The sequence below is a fragment of the Triticum aestivum genome, chromosome 3A, assembly GCF_018294505.1.
Source record: "Triticum aestivum cultivar Chinese Spring chromosome 3A, IWGSC CS RefSeq v2.1, whole genome shotgun sequence".
In the NCBI taxonomy this organism is placed as follows: Eukaryota; Viridiplantae; Streptophyta; class Magnoliopsida; order Poales; family Poaceae; genus Triticum; species Triticum aestivum.
Genome location: NC_057800.1, coordinates 736,689,657 through 736,705,179, shown reverse-complemented (window position 1 = coordinate 736,705,179; position 15,523 = coordinate 736,689,657). Strand labels below are relative to the sequence as shown.

At 46.9% G+C, this 15,523-nt stretch overlaps 1 pseudogene; it reads right to left on the bottom strand.

The window, feature by feature from the left end:
* Positions 1 to 5,195: 5,195 nt before the first annotated feature.
* On the bottom strand, positions 5,196 to 5,334 carry LOC123063871 (uncharacterized; annotated as a pseudogene).
* Positions 5,335 to 15,523: the final 10,189 nt, after the last annotated feature.

Here is a 15,523-nt window from a genome sequence, read left to right as displayed (position 1 = left end):
AGCACTTTCTAATCATCTTGTGGTTTCATAAGCACAAGAAAAACATCGTGCATTACTGTTATGATCAGAGCGTTGGCCTGCACGGACAAAGTACGTCTTATATTCTTGAAATGAATAAGCAATTCTGTAACTATTTCTTTTTGCTGGTGACACACATTAGATTAGTTGACTCATCTGTTTATCTTTACATAAGCCTGTTTTTTCAATGTTAAACAAAAAGCATATATTTATGTTCTGAAAAACATTGATAATTATAAACCATAACCGGGGCAAGATGCGCAGTTGAAGAAAATACCATCACACTGTATGTACAACTAATAAAGGAGTACATTTAACAGAAACTACACACAATACATATATAGCGATGTCCGTATCGTAACAAAGGAGCAACGCAAATGAAAAAGTCTTTGTCCAACTCCATCCATGAATTAGAAATGATACCATTCATTTTGTTCTTTGGGCATACAACAGAAGCGAGGTTGTGTTACTCCATCCGAGACCCTTCTCAGCCTAGATTGTGAGAGAAAAATAGATCAAAGCGGTGTTTATTCTGTGGAAAACTTGCGAGAACGTCTTACCCTACCGAGGGCGACGGTTTCGTGTTAAATAGCCAGGAGCTTATCCCTGGGATATGCGTACATGATAGTTGAGATTACAAACGTAAGATACAAGAAAGGAAGATTCGGTTACAGAGACAAGATCAACTCAAACAACCTATCTATTTCTTGCGCAACAACTCCATGTTGACTTGTGCTTCAAGTAGACGCATATGTTTAACACCCTCCCTTAATCACAACTTGAACATGTTGAGATTACGCTTGAATTCTTCAAAAGCTTTTGTGGTCAATGCTTGTTCTTTGCTTGTTAGCAACTCTTTCTCTAATAAAGTGAAAACCAATTCCAATGTGCTTTGTTCTAGTATGAAAAACAGGGTTAGCTGACAAGTATGTAGCACCAAGATTGTCACACCACAGACATGGAGCTTGAATACATTTCATACCAAGTTCCTTTAGTAAGGACTGAACCCAAATGATTTCTGCCGTTGCATTTGCAAGTGCTTTATACTCTGCCTCTGTACTTGACCTAGAAACAGTAGCTTGTTTCTTTGCACACCATGAAATGAGATTTGGTCACTGCAAAACCACCTATTGAGCGTCTGTCATCTAAGCATCCTGCCCAATCAGAATCAGTAAAAGCACTAACAAGTTTAGAGGATGACTTGCTAAAAGTGAGACCAGTGTTCAAAGTGTTTTTGACATATCTGACAATTCGTTTAGCAGCAGTCCAATGAGCTGTGGTGGGTGCATGAAGAAACCGATATACTTTGTTAATAGCAAATGAAATATCAGGTCTCGTGAGGGTCAAGTACTGAAGTGCACCTACCAAGCTTCTGTAGTTGGTGCTATCCTCTTGATTCAAGGGATCTCCTTCAGTGAGAGACAATTTTTCAGAACTGGACAGTGGAGTTGGTGATGGTTTACATCCTTGCAATCCAGCTCACTTTACAAGATCAGTTGCATATTTTTCTTGAGTAAGATGAAGATCATCACCAAATTTCTTTACCTCAATACCCAAGAAATACTGTAGATCTCCTAGATCTTTGAGAGCAAACTCAACACTTAATTAGATCTTTCAACAATCCTGCCACTGCCTCATTAGATGAACTGGCCACAATAATATCATCAACATAGATGAGTACGAACATGGACGTATTCAACTTGTTGTAAATAAATAATGAGGTGTCGGCCTTGGAAGGAGTAAACCCAAGTGCTTGTAGTTTGTGACCGAGACGTGAGTACCAAGCTCTGGGGGCTTGTTTTAACCCATATATCGCTTTATCAAGTTTGCAAACATGAGAGGGTAACCTTTTGTCCTCAAACCCAGGAGGTTGCTTCATGTAAACATCCTCTTCCAGAACGTCATGGAGGAACGCATTCTTGACATCTAGATGACGGAGAATCCATCCCCTGGACATAGCAATAGACAAAACAAGACGAATTGTGGCAGCTTTTACTACTGCTAAAGGTATCCTCATAGTCTAGACCATAACGTTGCTTGAATCCTTTTGCAACGAGTCTAGCCTTGTAACGATCTATAGTTCCATCAGAGTTTTGTTTTATCCTGAAGACCCATTTACAATCAATTAAATTTTTACCTTGCTTTGGGGGAACTAGGTGCCATGTTTTTTTTTCTGAAGAGCCATGAATTCTTCATCCATGGCCTTTTTCCATGTTGCATTTCCTAATGCTTCTTGGAGTGTAGCAGGTTCACCTATAGAGCATGCCAAACCAAATTTTGTGATGGTTTTATAATTAATAGGTTTGATTACCCCTTGTTGAAGTCGTGTCCGTCGCGGCATAGGAGACACGGCAGCAACGTCCGGCGCAGAGGATCCAGATTCTCCTCCTGCAGCGCTAGACCCCGAGGGAGATTGAGCTACAGGAGATGGCGGCTCGCTGGGATCCTCTGCGGTTGCGGGTCAGCGCACAGGTGAAGAAGTGGGCGCAGACGATCCAGGGTCGGGCCCCCCGACACGACATCATGCCGCGATGATGGGCCAGGTGCCCCTGACCCCGCAGCCAGGTCAGAGTCGGTCGGACGGCACGCCTGTCGCCGGGTGTAACACCGGCTCGTGTCGGTTGGCAACCGAGTCAGAGGTGGGCACGTGCCGGATGGAGACTCGCCAGGCGCGCGTGGCCCCGCTGGGCGGACCATAGGCGACCGCGCCTGAGAGGCTGGAGCCGTCACTGTCACGGGCCGCAGATTCTGACGCGCTGCGTCGCGCCAGCGGCTCGAATCCCGCAGCAGATTCGCTGCCAGGGTGCTGCATGGCCGATCCCGAGGGGGATTTTCTCCCCGGGAAGGGACACATAAAATTTGCCTCATGCGCTGCACTGTTTGGCACAATTTCTTCAGCATTTTCTTCAGAATTTTCACCTGCATCACCAGAGGACTCATGCACACGATGATGAGGGTCAGTCTACAGTGGTGCATTGCAATTATTTGCCCCGTTGAGGGAGTCCTGGATTAGGAGGTGTCCGGATGGCCGGACTATACCTTCAGCCGGACTCCTGGACTATGAAGATACAAGATAGAAGACTTTGTCCCGTGTCCGGAAGGGACTTTCCATGGCGTGGAAGGCAAGCTTGGCGATACGGATATGCAGATCTCCTACCATTGTAACCGACTTTGTGTAACCCTAACCCTCTCCGATGTCTATATAAACCGGAGGGTTTTAGTCCGTAGGACAACATACAGAACAACAATCATACCATAGGCTAGCTTCTATGGTTTAGCCCCTCTGATCTCGTGGTAGATCTACTCTTGTACTATCTATATCATCAATATTAATCAAGCAGGATGTAGGGTTTTACCTCCATCAAGAGGGCCTGAACCTGGGTAAAACTTCGTGTCCCTTGCCTCCTGTTACCATCCGGCCTAGACGCACAGTTCGGGACCCCCTACCCGAGATCCGCCGGTTTTGACACCGACACCCATGATCACCATTGATAAGATGTGAGGGCAGAAGAAGGATTTCTTGACGAAGAAGTGCTCCGGCATTTGGATGGAGATCACGAAAGGGAAAATGAGTTTCATCAAAGACGACGTCATGAGATATGTAGACGCGACCGGTGGACACATCAAGGCATTTTACGCCTTTGTGTTGAGGACTATATCCAATAAAAACACACTGTTTGGACCTGAACATGAGCTTACGATTGTTGTAAGGTCGTAGATTGGGCCAACATGCACACCCAAAAACACAAAGGGAGTTGTACTCCGGTTTGGTGTGAAAGAGTTTTTCAAGAGGAGTTTCATAGTTAAGAACTCGACTAGGTAACATGTTTATGAGATGCACAGCAGTAAGAAAGGCCTCATCCCAGAATTTAAGAGGCATAGATGCACGTGCAAGTAGAGCAAGCCCAACTTCAACAATGTGGCGGTGCTTGTGTTCAGCCGACCCATTTTGTTGGTGGGCGTGTGGGCAAGAGACTTGGTGAGATACACCAAGTGTTTGGAAGAAGGAGTTTAATTTTTCGTACTCCCCTCCCCAATCTGAGTGAACTGCAATTATTTTACTATCAAACTTGCGTTCAACTAGAGCTTGGAAGTTTTGAAAAACTTGGAATACTTAGGATCTTTTCTTGAGAAGATAGATCCACGAATATTTACTATAGTCATCAATGAAGTTGACGTAATAAGTATGTCTACCAACAGAGGAAGGGGCCGGACCCCACACATCAGAAAAGACAAGTTGCAATGGTTTGGTAGAAATACTTGTAGAAATTGGATAAGGTAATTGATGGCTTTTAGCCTTTTGACATGAATCACAAACTGTTTCATTGTCACGCTCTTCATATGAGAGATTATTTTTCCTAAGTAATTTCTCAACTAAAGAAAAAGATGCATGCCCTAAACGATCATGCCACCGAGATGATGAAATCTTGATAGCACCACAAGCTTGTTTATTTTTCCTCCTAAGCTCATGAATCAACGGGTAGAGCCCTCGAACACATCTACCTCGATACAGGATTTTCCTCGTGGCCTGATTCTTGATAAAAAAGAAGAACGGGTGAAATTCAATAAAGACATGATTATCAAGGGCTATACGATGAAAATAAATTATATTCATGGAGGCTTTAGGGACACGTAAGATTTTTCGAAGATGAATTTTTCGGTGAGGGGTTTTAATAATTGAATGACCAACGTGACGGATCCTCGTACCTTCTCCGTTTGCAGCATGAATCTAGTCGGATCCGCGGTACTTCTCCCTCATGGTGACTTTCTCAAGCTCACCCGTGATGTGGTTTGTAGCACCACTATCCATGTACCAGTTTGTGTCAACGCCGTACGAGCCCTCAGCGCCGCCGGCTACTTTTTCATCTTGGGAGGAATCTTCATCTTCCTCGAACCGGTACCAGAAGTGGCCCAGTTTGCCACAGATCTGGCATTTGACAGCATCAGGGCGTGACTTGGTGTTGTTGCCAGTGCGGCGACCCTTGGTGTTGTTGTAGGAGGGCCGCCCACCGTTGTTGCCGCCGCTGGTGTTGTGGCCGCCGCGTGAGTTGGTGTTGGCGGTGTTCCTCCCTCTGCGTGGCGGCAGCGAGAGAATCCACCACCCCCGTGACCACGAGATGCGCCATTTGCATAGGACTTGAAGCCGGTGCCCGTGCCCTGGTAGAGCGCCACCCTCTGGTCAAAATTTCTCATCTGAGCAAAGAGCTCATCAAGCGTGACAGGAATGGTGTGAGCATCGAGCGCTGAGACCAGCGGTTGATACTCCATGTCGAGGCCGACGAGGATGTGCGAGATCAGCTGGTCGTCGTCCAGCGGCTTTCCTGCCGCCGCGAGCTCGTCCGCCAGTGATCGCATCTGTGCGAAGTACGTCGCCACAGACTACTGCCCCTTCTGTGCATTAGCAAGAGCTATGCGTATGTTGTTGATGCGGGACAGAGAGGTCGAGGAGAACATGCTGGCCAGCGCTGTCCAGAGATCATGCGCGTGGACAATGGAGGTGACCTGCACAAGCACTTCCTTCGACAAACTATTCAGCAGATAGCCCAATACCTGCTGATCCTCCCTAACCCAGATGGGATGCAGGGGGTTCGGCGACATCTCTTCCTTCCTGTCTGCTGCCTTTTTGGTGACAGTCTGTGCGGGCTCCTTCATGGTTCATCGACATAGCCGAAGAACCCCGCACCTCGGAGCTGTGGCGTGATCTGCATCCGCCAGAGCACATAATTTGTGCGGGTAAGCTTCTCGGTGATCTAACCGCTAAGGCTGGTCTGGGAGAAGCTTGAGGAGGAGGAGGACGTGGCGGCATAGTGGTGGATGCGGGCTAGATGAGATGGAAAACGATGGCTCTGTATACCATGTGGAAAACTTGCGAGAACGTCTTACCCTACCGAGGGCGACGGTTTCGTGTTAAATAGCCAGGAGCTTATCCCTAGGATATGCGTACATGATAGTCGAGATTACAAACGTAAGATACAAGAAAGGAAGATTCGGTTACAGAGATAAGATCAACTCAAACAACCTATCTATATCCTGCGCAACAACTCCATGTAGACTTGTGCTTCAAGTAGATGCATATGTTTAACATATTTGTGATGATTTTGCTCTGGATGCCTCCTTTTGTTGTAAAAATAATTGTCCATTGGACTTCATGTGTGGAAAAGCACAAGCAGAGGTTGTTACACCATTATTTATTTTTAAGAAAAGGATGGTTAGTGATGTTGCAAGGCACAAAGATGCAAGCTTCTGTAGATAAATATGTATTTAGATAAATTGTTTCAGTTTAGGTGCCATAACTCAATTAAAGAATATTTTGAAATCATATCAATGACAACAAATTATCATTTCATAATTTAATTTTAAAGCAGGTCTAGAAAGAACAACTAATTTGTTTCTACATATTTCTCTCGTCCAATAGTAAGTAGCAAGCTAGACAAAATTGGCCTAAACAGCGCATGCAACTATCTCTCACGTCCGAGGATCATCTGGTAAGCTATGAAAAGATAAAAGTAATGCAAAACATGATTTAAAAGTGCGTCCAAGTAGACCATTTAAGAGGCAATATGTTAGCACAATTAATCATTAATATTTTTATTTACCTACTAATTAAATATCACCTCATAGGCTCATAGTATCTGCATATAACGTGACAATGGCATTTTTAAGAGTAATGTTTAGTCATGTCACATGGTGAAGATAGCTAAACCGTAAATATAATATAAAAATACGTTCTTGGGTTAAATGAAAGCATATGTTGGCTATTATAATATTAAGTCAAGGTGTGATTTACCCAACTGTTGACCTGACCGCAAATATGACAGGGTCGTACGTTTCTCATAATACGTATATTATTAGTGAACACAATTGATGAGTGCAAATATACAGAGCATAGTCCGTACCCACTTAAATAGGAGTAGTGATGATGTTTTTAATGTATTTTTCTGATTATATACAAAAGTTAACAAATTGTGGAGGCTCGCAAATCCAACCACTATTCATCACCGGCTATGTGACCAGCTACTGTCTTTGAGATCATATTAATCCTCTTACTGAGGAGACACATTTTTTTTCTTTTTTTTTCGAAAAGGGGCGCTTTATTACTTAAAAGGTTTAAGTAACACCCGGCCTCTGCATAACTGAGATGCACACAGCCAACAATATCCTCACAACAAGCGAAAAATAAAAATAAAAAAGGAAGGCGAAATACAAAGAAAGTATATTTGTATAGCGCCTAAACCGTCGGTGGCCCAATCCTAAGATCATGCTGCCACCCATGTTGGATAAAAGTATCCCTCGCCGTAACCTCCAATCGTGTACACACCTCCGTAAACAGGTCTCGATTCTCCACTCGTTGTAGAGAGGACCATAAACGAAGCGTCCCAGTACATCTGTAGATAACCTGCATAAGCGAAGTACTTTTATCGTTAAAAATCTTATCATTTCTACATAGCCAAAGCGACCAAATCACGGCAAGCGCTCCCACCCTAAGTAGACTTCTGAACTTGTGATCAATCCCATGTAACCAATTGCCAAATATATTAGCAACACTACAAGGAGGGTACAAGCCAGAAGCTATTTGGATGACTGACCATATAGAACGAGCCAATTTACATTGGAAGAACAAATGTTTTATTGTCTCATCATGCGGACAAAATACACATTGCGTACTTCCATGCCAATTTCTCTTAATAAGGTTATCTTTAGTAAGAATGACTCCGCGACGAAGATACCATGCAAAGATTTTATTCTTAAGAGGTATCTTCATCTTCCAGATCTTCTTATTAATATCAACTGGCACGTCAGACTGGATCAAAGCTCTATACATAGATTCCACTGAGAATTGCCCATTCTCATGTAGGTTCCAACGAAATAAATCGGACCCCTGTGACAACTGTACCGTGGATAATCGTTGAAGTAATATGTTCCACGATTGAAGTCTAGGTCCAATTAAATCCCTTCTGAACGTCACATTGGGCGGAAATGATTCCAAAACCTTGGCAATAGTATCACCCTTGTGACGTACAATATTGTATAGAGCTGGATATTGTTCCCGGAGAGTAGCATTACCTAACCACTTATCCTCCCAGAATCTAATTTCCGAGCCATTCTTAATTGAGAAGGACCCATAGCGGAAGAAATATTTCTTCGTTGCCATTAATCCCGCCCAAAAATGAGAGTCCCCAGGCTTCCAGTATACCTGGGATATCGCCTTTGAACCCACATATTTTCTCCTAAGGAGGGTTTGCCATACACCATCTTCGGTCAACAACTTAAATAACCATTTGCCAAGGAGGGCTCTATTCTTAACCTCAAGGTCATGAATTCCCAACCCGCCTTGGTCCTTGGGACGGCAAACCACACTCCATTTAGCCAGCCGATATTTCTTTCTCTCGCTATCTCCTTGCCAAAAGAATCTTGATCGGAAGTAATCCAATCTATGTAAAACTCCTTTCGGCAATTGGAAGAAGGAAATCATATACAGTACCATGTTACTTAGTACTGAATTTATGAGGACCAACCTCCCACCCAGAGATAGCAGTTTACCTTTCCAACTGCTAAGCCTTTTTTGTAGTCTCTCCTCGACGTGTTTCCATTCAGCATTTGTGAGTCTTCGATAATGTATCGGTATACCCAAATAAGTGATCGGAAACTGGCCCAACCCGCATCCGAACAGGTCGGCATACAGATGGGCCTCGTCTTGAGCCTCGCCAAAACAAAACAATTCACTTTTATGGAAATTTATCTTAAGCCCTGAGAGTTGCTCGAATGCTGATAAAATTAATTTCAGATTTCTTGCTTTCTCGAGGTCATGATCCATAAAGAGAATCGTATCATCGGCATATTGAAGGATAGAAAGACCACCATCCACTAGATGATTCACTACCCCATCAATTTGGCCATCAACCTTGGCACGCTCAATCATGACCGCTAACATATCCGCCACTATATTGAATAGCATGGGCGATATTGAGTCACCTTGTCGCAATCCTTTCTTTGGTTGGAAATAGTTGCCAACGTCATCATTGACTTTAATGGCAACACTACCTCCAGCCACAAAACTATGGATCATTGCGCGCCACTCTGCAGAAAATCCTTTCATTCTGAGAGTCTGTTGAAGAAAAGACCACTTGACTTTGTCATAAGCCTTTTCAAAGTCAATTTTAAGAACTACCCCATTCAGTTTTTTTTGATGCAATTCATGAACTGTTTCGTGAAGGACAACAACCCCATCTAGGATGTTCCTGCCTTGCATAAAAGCAGTTTGAGAAGGACGAACCACATGTTCAGCAACCGAATTGAGCCTAATAGTCGCTACCTTAGTGAAGATTTTAAAGCTAACATTAAGGAGGCATATTGGACGATATTGTTGTATCCTTTCAGCCTCATTAACCTTAGGTATTAAAATAATTTCACCGAAGTTTAAGCGAAACAACTCTAGTTGACCAACATGAAGGCAGCCAAACAAGAGTAGGAGATCATGTTTGATGACCTCCCAAAAGTTCTGGTAGAACTCAGCGGGAAAACCATCTGGACCCGGTGCTTTGTTATGCTCCATTAGGAAAACTGCCTTTCTAACTTCCTCCTCAGAAAATGGAGCTGTTAGAAGGCTATTTTCCGCATCAGAAACCTGGGGGATGTCATCTGTTCGAGACTCATCCATCGAGAAGTTTCCTTCCTGAGGAGTCCCGAATAGATTTTTATAATAACTAGTGATATAAGACTTAAGTTGCTCATGCCCTTCAATCATGCCCTCCTCCTGTTGTAGGGAATGAATAAGTTTCTTCCGGTGTCTACCATTGGCGACACCATGGAAATATCTCGTATTCGAATCACCTTTGAGGATAAACTGAGATTTTGAATGTTGGTACCACTTGAGTTCCTCCTCGCGCAACATGCGAGCTAACTTGGCATTCGATTGACTCTTGATCTCTAATTCGAGGTCAGAGAGAGCTCTAATCTCTGCCAAAGCTTCTAAATCATCAATAATGGATGAAAGACGAAGCTTCTCCTTTTTGAGGATACCCGCAGTGTGCCTAGCCCAACCACGAAGGAACTTACGTAATGCACGCATTTTGTTGTTCCATTTGTGTATTGGGGTAGGCTCGGCAACCGGTTTATCCCACACCTTCTTGACCATATCATAGAATCCATCTCGATGTAACCAACCTAGTTCAAACTTGAACTTGCGTCGGTGTTGTGGACGTGGAGATCCAGTGGTTAAGAGGATGGGTGCATGGTCTGAGATAGCCTCTATACGAGGAAGAGCGCGAATAGAAACCATAGGGAATTTGGATTCCCAGTCGGTATCCATTAAAACGCGATCTAGTTTCTCATATGTCGGCTCCGGAAGACTGTTCACCCAAGTGAACTGTCTTCCAATCATTGAAACCTCTCGCAAATCTAGACTGTCTATGACAGCGTTGAAAAGGAAAGGCCAGTGATTATCAAACCTACCTCGGCTTTTCTCGCTTGGAAATCGTAGCAAATTAAAATCCCCACCAATAAGAATGGGGTAGGGATTATCTTTCGCTAGATTAACCAGTTCACGGAGAAAAACGGCCTTGAGTTCATCCTGGGCTGCCCCATACACGGCGACGAGGGTCCATGTGAAGTTGTCAGCTTTGTTTCGGATATGGAGTTTAATATGAAACTCGCCTTCCGAACTAGCCAAAACATCCATAGTCTCTGTGTTAACGCCGAGTAAAATGCCCCCAGAACGACCTCGAGGTGGTCGTGAAATCCAGTTATAATCTATCCCACCAGAAAGGCGGTTAAGCAGACTTACTGAGAAATCACGTCTTCCCGTTTCAGATAAAGCCAAAAAATCTAAATTGTAATCCCTATTACATTCCGCAATGAATAGATGTTTAGCCAAGTCACCAAGACCTCTGCTATTAAAGAACATGCCATTCATGAGGAAACAATAGGAGATTTAGAAAATTTCGCCCTTTTATAGGGTTTACGACCTTTTTTCGACCGACCAGACTTGGATTTACGACCGGAAGCTGTAAGCTCAATCAATGAACTAAGCCCGGTTCCTCCAAACCCACGTCCGAAACCTCCCCTACTACATGAGCGAGTAGCTGACCATCTGATGTGGCATGCAGCTCCTCCTCATCTAGATGTGAGATAAAAGATTTGCTAGAAACTTGTGGAGTAACCTTCAATCGGTCATATTCCAAATGTCTCAAAGCGTTTGCGGAAACAGAAATATCATTCTCATTATTTCCTAGACTAACACCCACATTATTTAACTTAGCAACAATGGATGTAGTAGAAAAAGATAAAAATGATTTGGGCGATGACGAAGTACCTTGGTTGTCAAGGTTCTGCACAGCTTTACGCCGCATAGCCTTGGTCAAAGAGTCCTCGTCGGTGTCCGTCCTTCCATCATCGGCCACCGCATGTCGAGCACTTCGGCGTGTGGATGTCACCCCCGGTGAAGGATGTCGCGCATGCACTGCTGCCGGAGGAGGGGATGAGGGTGGAGTAGCAACCCCCTCCCCGGCAATCTCGACCGCCGGTACACGTGGCGCCACTGCCAAAGATGGCCTGACTGCAGGCATGGGTGAGGCGACCACGTCAGGCTCTGCCTGAGACCCAAGAGCAGCAGTGGACACGTCCGGCTCCGACTGAGACTGAACAGCAGCCGTAGGTTCAACTATGCATGGCTGCACACCCTGGGGTAGGCCTACACGTCCAAGCCCACTAGAAGCATGCATGTCTAGCTCTACGTGAGCTGCATGCATGTCTAGCTCCACGTGAGCTGCATGCTTGTCCGCCTCAACCGAAGCCATGGGTTGCCGGCTCATCACAGGCGTGACCGGACGTCCCGCTATGCCTCTGGCGGTCTGCACCGGCTTGAAGACGGCCGGCTTGGCTGCCGCCGTCCGCGTCGGCGGCGGCGGCTGCGACGCCACCTTCGCAGCAGGTTGTAGGTGCACTGAAGAAGATTCCAGGCGCCCCGCCGAGCCGCCGGTGTCTTGCACCGACTGGAGGGCAGCGGACTGCGATGATGCCGGCTGAGAATGCGGCGCGGGCTGCGATGCAAACAAAGCGCACGGTGAAGGAGTTGAGGACGAGTCCTGTGTATGATCCCGCGGCGATCTTCCGAGAGGACTACTCAAAGTGGAGTTGACTCTAAGATTCGCGACAAGCTCCATGCCTCTTGGCGTCTGCGGCGAAGAGTTAAACGGAGTGACCGCCCAAAGCACAGGACCACCTCTCGTTGCACCACCAGAGCCAGCACTCGACAGTTCCCGGCGTTGATCTTGAGTCACATGAGTGTTATCCTTCGGTGCTAAACTAGACGACGGATGGTTCGACGGATTTCCAGTGTGTTCCGAAGTGTCCATCTCATCATCCTTCTCCTTAGCGCCGCTATCATCGTCAGCATCATCACCCTTGCGTCTCCAAATGAACGGGACAAAGTCAGGGTCCGGAATGTATCCTGCCGGCTCCCTCCTGAACGTGAAAGTGTAGCCCTTGAGCTTAACCACCACATCTGAAGCAACAAAAGGCCCAGCGTCGTCCTTGTCCTTTGACAAAATCTGAGAGTTAGTCATACCCACGAGAATACGAACAACTCCACGGCGACGCAGGCTAATAAGATCCACGTCCAAGGTCTTGCCCATCAAAGTACCCACGGCCCATAAGCCCCAAAAATGGCGCACCGTATGGGGAACCCCCTCGACATGGAGCCAAATCTTCTGGAGCTCTAGCTTATGTGGGACCTCCTGAGACCTCCATGCTGTAACGGTCATCTGAGAATTAACAGACGGAACGGTCATCTGTATACCATCCACCCTGTCCAAGTCCTCGAAAGATGGAAAGCTAACAAGGTATGCATCATGCCCATGTTGAATAGCCTCCCACTTCCATTGATCATGTACCGGGCATCTCCTGGCAATCTGGCTCTCAACAATACTAGACGGTACCATTAAACCGGTAACCTGAACTCGGGCGATCGGAGACTGTGTTGGTGCTAAGTGATTTTTCACCACGCAATCAGGCAACTGGACAAAGTACGTCTCCTCAGCACCAACTCCCGAAACAAAAGCATTGGGTTTAGGGAGTTTGAGAACCGGACACTGCAGCGTTGGATGAGCGATTTTGTCACAAATATAACAGTAGTGTTGCACAGTGCAATCCTTCGCCGCATGCGTATCAACCGCACACTTCCAGCAACGTACCCCTTTCTTAGCCTTGTACTTGGGCGCCGTATCCACCTGCACATCAGACACTGGAGCAGCCAACGGTGTGACATCGACAGTAGCAGACCCTTGTGGCGTATTCTGCACAACCTGTTGATATTGCCCGTGCTGATATGAGTGCATGTGCTGTTGCGGTATGGATTGCTGCTGAAATTTTTGTTGAACTGGCACATGCTGCGGGGGGTGATGAAAACCATGTTGCAAATCTCCACCCGCATGGTGTTGCTGCTGCTGAGGCGGCTTCTTTTTTTTTTGCATTTTTGAGCCGGCTGAGCCACAACCCCACCAGGATGGAATAGCGGAGGGGCGGATACCCCAGTTGGCGGAACCCCGTACATGGACGGTTGCCCTCCGGTGAGGACCGTACCGTACGTCAAGGCGTACTGCCCTCCCTGGCCATATCCAGGGGACTGCTGCAGTGGTGGGCCATAGCTGTAGACCGGCGCCGGACCCCGCTGCTGATGTGGAGGACCGGAGTATCCCGGCGCCTGAGCCGAAGGACGCGAAGGAGCGGGAGTCGGCCCGACGATCGGAGGGGCACGAGGGCTTGGCCCTCCCGAGGCTACAGCGCCACGAGCCGTCGGAGGAACGCCCGCCATGGGGCGCTGAAGCGTCGCCGCGACCGCCGCGTAGGAGCGGGCAACGACCCCGGCGCTTGGGGGTGGAGCTGGAGCTGGAGTCGGCGACTGCGCGGTGTGCAGAGGTTCGGCGGCGGACGAGGGCGACGATGAATTGAGCGATGGAGTTGCTGTGATCGCGGTCTGCTGATTAGGGAAACCTGCCCAGATCGCCCGCATACGCGACTTCAGAAAGGCCCAGGAAAACACTGTCTGGCCCGTCTCCGTCGTTGCATGCATGGGCCCAAAGCCCGAGGCCACATGAGTTTGAATTCCCGGTGATCTCGGCCCCGAACCCGGCTCCCGAACAACCTCAGATCCCGGCGAAGTTTCCGTCGCCGGCGTACACTGCCGATTTGCCGAGGTGGGGCTTCGCCTGGCCGCGTCCAAGAACTGCCCCAGCACCGGTGGAGGCGTCACCCGGCGCGGCGGCAGGGGTCCTCGCCAAGCCCCCATACGCGGCGGCCGGGCCATACTCAAACCGGCCGGCGTCAACACAGGCTTGCGGCCGACAAACCCTGGGGCCACCGACGGCGACCTCGAACCTGCGATCTCCGATCCCTCTGCGTCGTCGATCCCCGATCCATCAGGAATCAAAGACTCTCTCGGCGACACCGGCGACCGATGCTCCCAGAAGCGAGACGCCGGCGTCGGGAAGCCCGCATCGTTCCAGAACTCCTGGACCAATTCCGCCTCCGTTTTCTTCTTCCGGCGATCCACCGTGGTCCACTTCCCACCTTCAGCATCCTCCCGAAGCACTTCTAGTGCTAGCTGCACGCCGACAGCCTGCGCATCCTCCTCGTCGGAGGACTCAATTTCCGATCCCAGGCAAGAGAACCTTGAACCAGACGAGACCTCCGTCGCCGGCGACGTCGTCGGCCCGGCAGATGCCGGCGGGGGTGCCAGGGTCAGACGCCTGCCCCGCATAGTCCGTCAGAATAGCTGCGCGAAGAAGGCGAGTCAGTGCTGAGGAGACACATACCAAAGTGAAATATTCTAGCTATCCAAATCGAGATTATAATGGGAGAATCAATGTACAAACACGTAGTTTGCTTTTGTTGGGAGAAGAAAAACGTCCACCAACTCAACCTCATCAATACTTCTCTGGTCACACATGATTACTCCTTTGTCCACACACAAAACAAAACTGTACATGGATTATAAGGGGGAAAAGGTTATGTGGGCAATACGTACAGAAGTGGGGACTTGATTTGTACCTGCAAGGCTGCAAGAGCATAAACAATTTAGAGTATTATTATGCCATACTGCATGTTGGCGTGCAGTAGCTAAAATCATATGACATTCAAGATGAAGATTCTAAATCCTATTTGAGATCGGGATAAATAATCAGGTCAGTACTAAATCTCTGAATACTCATGTGTGTATATATGATGGATGATGGAAGGCATAATATAATAATTTGGTTAAAACTGATTTAGGTATCTTTATTTAGCCGGTAGCAATCTAGTACCAAGAAAGCACACTATTTAGAACTATGAGAAACATCAACCAATTTTATTGGCTAACACTCATGTTTATATATTCATCTAAATATGAACCTGAGATGGGAATCTTCATAAAGCCTCATATAAGCATCTAAGTGGACTTGTTGTGCAGTATTTACTTTATGATGCAAAGACCATAGCCCTACTGCAAGTATTGTGTGCTGCCGCTTGA